A 5,000-nucleotide genomic window follows, 5' to 3' on the forward strand; every position below is an offset into this window, starting at 1 on the left:
CACAAAACATGCATCTAAGACGTTCATATCAAGAAAAATAATCCTTAAACGGAAACAGGTTTTAATCCATCAAATATTTCCTAACATAATAAGTCTTCATATTTGTCTTAAAAGTAGCTTCTGTGTTGCATTTGCTTAAGGAAATAGGAAGAGAGTTTCAATGTTTAACAGTTAAATCACCCCGACTTAAACGTTCTGAGCCTGGAAATCACATAATATTATTATAAGTACGTGTATTACATTCATTACAGATAATTCCATTGCACTCACCAAGCGAGTTAATCAGCTTCCCCACTGCAACAAAAATCCAGAATCCAGAAATACGGCCGGAAATCACACACGCACACACATTATCAGAAACACGTCGATAATAAGACACACTTTAGATGAGATAATAAATAAATCATATATTTATAACTAAGCGACGTAGACACGAGACAGACAGCACCCCGCCCCGACTCTCTTCTCATCTTATCCAAAAGCGTTATTAATACATTTTATTATTTATTTATCATGAATGTATGTATCATGGTGATTGGACGCGATGCATGGATGCGTGGTCGGCTATTTTGAACACTGAAAACGTCTTCCATCGCTCTCTATTATTGACGTCTTTGTGTGTTCGTTCTCCTTGGAACAATTGGGATGGAAGTAACCGGATATATCACACATACGAATTTCTATGTGACACTTTTTTTCTTTCTTTCCATTAACCAGTTAACTGATTACTCTGGAAAAAAAATCGTATTTAAAAATTTGGCCAGAAAACTCGTCCTTCAAATATCGATTGATTTAAATGACTTTCATCTTGAGAAAGACTATCAAACCTGGAACTTCGCGAAGTCCCAGGTTTGAGAGTTTTTGCCAAGATGAGGGTCATTTAAATCGATCGATATTTGAAGGACGAGTTTTCTGGCCAAATTTTTAATACCGAGTTTTTTTTTTTTTCCAGGGTACGATTGTTAACTGGTTAACATTAGGCTTTTAACGAAATCGGGTCGAACGCCGAACCCGAACGCCGAACCCGAACGGATATAGCCTTCTCACGTGACCATGAACGAGATCTGGATAGTGAAGACTCTCAAGCGGTATGCAGCATCGGATCTAAGGTCACGTGATAGAGGATAGCTTGGGTTGCTGTTGGCTTGTGTTAGGGGAGGGGCAAGGTCAGTGTCATTCAATAGTATATAATTGTGCATGTGGCGCTCTATACAGAGAGAAAATTATAAATTGATTACGGGGGAAGGTGGGGGGAGGGGGGGGGGGGGGGGTTGACCCACAAACGATCGAGGTGTTGGGCTTCGGGTAGACCATGATACGAAATCAAAGAGAAAAGGCCGCTGGTACTTGGATGGTGGAAATGGTTGGAGGGGGTAGTGACAATCAGCATGGGATGTATATATTAACATTAATAATATAGGCAATAGATGACCAGGGATGTGTATTGTTTGTATATGTTTGTGTGTGTGTGTGTGTGTGCGCGCGCGTGTGTGTGTGTGTGAAAGGGATTACACAAAAACACCTTTCTCTGTAGCTTCCAAATGATTACGTATACGATAAATTTGAAACCCACATTGTTTGAATCAGCTCACTAATTAATTCCTGAGCCTTGAGATGGTGACGCAACTATTACATACAAGACCTTGCAGTCGAGACGGCAGGGCTTTTGGGTTACAAAACCACTATTTACCCATCGGTCAGCGGTACTCTTTGATGTATACAACACTCACCGCCTTTACGCAAAGCCGCCTGCCCATAAATCAAGAGATGGTCTCCTAACTGTTCACAAGCGAACTGTCAAACGAGCAATCGATGATTGGATAAGAATCTCAAGATCTCATATAATAAGGTAAGTTTTGGAGAGGTGATATCCCCCCACCCGTCATCGGACAGAACTTTCATTGCGTTATATCATATGAACTCCGCCTCCTCTTTCTATTCCGGAGTGACGAGATTAGACGAGAGGACGCGAGAGAAAAAATGGTCACGTGTTGGGCAAGTCGTTCGTTAGGCGAGCTTCGGTGTCTAACTATAACTCCGTATTCTCACCGTCGCCCCGCTTCGGCTTGTCGTTCTGATGTCTATGTATGATCGAACTCTCCGACAAACCGACCAACCCAATTCGGCCAGACAGCCAGTCAGTCTGCCAGTCAACCAATGGTCTTATTGTTGATATTGATATTGAACTGTGCGGTGTGTACACACGTGATTAATGAATCCGAAGTAAAAATAGTAAGTAGATGATTATTATAAATATGCATTATTGTTTAATATCGTTCTGTGATACGATATGTTTTGTATTTGTGTAGGATATCTAGATTGCGATTTATTTATTCTTTAACGAAGTTTTACGGATAGATAAATGATAACCTACACACCCGTATTCATTGATTGTAATCCTGGAAGATGTGTACATTGTTATGGCAATATGGTGATAGAGCAACGCAGAACAAGGTTTTAAAATCATAGACATGTAGGAACCGATTTACCTTAGTGATCTACTAGTTGAACTTCGTTTTAAATCCCACACCATTTTTTTTATTATATGGGACAGAATTGACGTCACTTCGCTCTTTGTTATTGTTTTTAGACAGCCAGTTTGGGGATTAGTTCTCATTAATTTACACCAATCAGACTATAAACGTTTAAGGTTAGATATAATTTTGTGTGTTTTTACATTATATATCCGGCTGTCGGATGTTGTGAGTATTTCACCTGAACGCATAGCAGCAATAGGATAAATAAAGTAAAATCTTTATCAACTTGATAGCATTTTTTATCCATTGAAAGTGAATATTGACACCGACGGATAAGATAGTTAAGCGAATCTTACCTTCACACAGTCTTGTCCATGCTAGAAGGTGTTGGCATTTAAATTTATCGATCTTTTTCGATATTATATATATCTAGGAACCAAATTGACGCGAATGTCTCCAAACTACGTATTGACGAACTGTAGGATTTCCCTCTCAATACAGAGAACGTGTCGCGGCCGGCCAGTCACTTTTGGCACCACGAGTGAGAGAAGTGTCAGTGTATACAAAACGACCGTAGAATAGAAGTGGAAGACGACGGGAATCCTAGAACTCTAGAGCGAGATAGAACGGGAAGGTCTCGCACCGCGGCGGCCACTCCAAGGAATCGATATTCCAGAAAGAGAGAGAAGAGGAGGAAAAAAAAAAAATAGCTGAGTCGCCTCGCCTGATAGATGAATCTGAACAGTTCCGTGATAATGAAAGTGGTGGTGGTGGTGTTATTAGTCGTGGTGTTAGGAGTTATCTAGTTCTGGTACAGTAATAAAACCCCTATATAGACCCGAGTTATTTACACAAGCATCCGTATTAACATTTTTTTTTTTAAAACAACCCGTACGTCATATACATGTAGTTAGTTTACTCTTCCTGTTCGTATTTTTCCAACGTGTTACAGTACAAAGCTGTCTACACACGTAGGTTTATTATTTACTCGACCATACTCGAGATTAACCCCTCTAATGCTGTAGTATTTATTATGCCTGTGTATGTCTATTTACGACTTACGATAGTGTAGACTATACTATAACCCCGTGTCCCTAAACTCTGAACGGTTATCCGTTACTTACATAGTTCTACATATATACCATTATATACGTACATATTATACCTGCCGAACTGCTCTCAGCTGTTGAATGTCGAGTGTGGAGTGTTGAATTCTTCTTCTATACTGACGGTTTGATAACATTGCGTTGCTTGGCCGGTGAGTTTACAGACAGTAGAATAAATAATAGATTCTACGGTCGTTCTCTGAAATGTCTCATTAAAAAAAAAATGGCCAGAAAACTCGTCCTATGAATATCGATCGATTAAAATGACCTTCAGCTTGTAAAGACTTTCAAACCTGAGACTTCCATTTAAGTTCCAGGTTTGAGATATTTTTTTTTGGACAGTATGGTCATATTTATTGATCGATTTGTGAAGGACGAGTTTTCTGGCCAAAATTTTTAAAATGTGTTTTGCTTTTCTTTTTTTCATAGACCGGCAGTGTAGGCGTATGTTGTCCGACGGAAATCTAATTAACAAACGTGATTCTTATCTTCGATAGACCGTTGTATTGGTTGTTAAAAACTATCACGGAAGGTTAGAATTAGAATCCGTGATGCTTATATAATATAGTATATTACATTCTATTATCTAGTGCCAATATTGATTACGTTCTGTGACTCTTGGTTTGACACTGTGGTGTACGGTTTTTGTCGTTTGTGATTTAGCGATTTTGTACGTACGGTGCTGTAGATTGTGGCAATCTATTTCTGTCTATACCATAGATAGATATAATAATGTAACAGATTTGGCCAGTACTCGAGGTCGAGGTATATATCCTTAAGACAGGTTCAATAGAAGGAATGAAGTTGACGTCACTCAGCTCTTTTATTAATTGCTTTTAGACAGCCATTTTGGTGATTAGTCCTCACAAAATTATGTCAATCAGACTATACAAGTTCAGCGTTACAAATAGTTTTGTAAGTTGGTACGTTATATATCCGGCTGGCGGATGTTATAAGTATTTTACCTAAACGCATAGCGGAAATAGACTGTTGTATTGATTGTTAAAAAATACCACGGGATGTTAGAGTTAGAAGTCATGGTGCTTATATAATTTAGTATATTACATTCTATTATCTAGTGCCAATGGTGATTACGTTCTGTGACTCTTGGTTTGACACTGTGGTGTATGGTTTTTGTCGTTTGTGATTTAGCGATTTCGTACGTACGGTGCTGTCGATTGTAGCAATCTATTTCTGTCAATGCCATATATATATATATATATATATATATATATATATATATATATATATATATATATATATATATATATATAATAATGGAACAGATTAGGCCAGTACTCGAGGTCGAGGTATGTCCTTAACCAGTTTTCTGTTCTACTCTGTAAAAACATGTATTTATTAAACATTTGGCCAAAAAAAAAATAACCTCTCAACCCTGGGGCCTGGTAAGGTCCCG

At 38.4% G+C, this 5,000-nt stretch overlaps 1 protein-coding gene and 1 long non-coding RNA gene across 5 annotated transcripts in view; both read left to right on the forward strand.

Moving 5' to 3' along the window:
* Positions 1-5,000, forward strand: part of LOC144965706 (uncharacterized) — a 61,977-nt gene that overhangs the window by 18,610 nt on the left and 38,367 nt on the right. The gene's annotated exons all lie outside the window — the stretch shown is intronic.
* Positions 2,159-5,000, forward strand: part of LOC144965710 (uncharacterized) — a 3,187-nt gene continuing 345 nt past the window's right edge. The window contains exon 1 of the long non-coding RNA XR_013644085.1: positions 2,159-2,232. This is a non-coding gene — a long non-coding RNA (uncharacterized LOC144965710). The remainder of the gene's footprint in view (positions 2,233-5,000) is intronic.

This window comes from Berghia stephanieae, chromosome 2, assembly GCF_034508935.2.
Source record: "Berghia stephanieae isolate SIO BIC M18660-M18661 chromosome 2, UCSD_Bste_1.3, whole genome shotgun sequence".
NCBI classification, from domain to species: domain Eukaryota; kingdom Metazoa; phylum Mollusca; class Gastropoda; order Nudibranchia; family Aeolidiidae; genus Berghia; species Berghia stephanieae.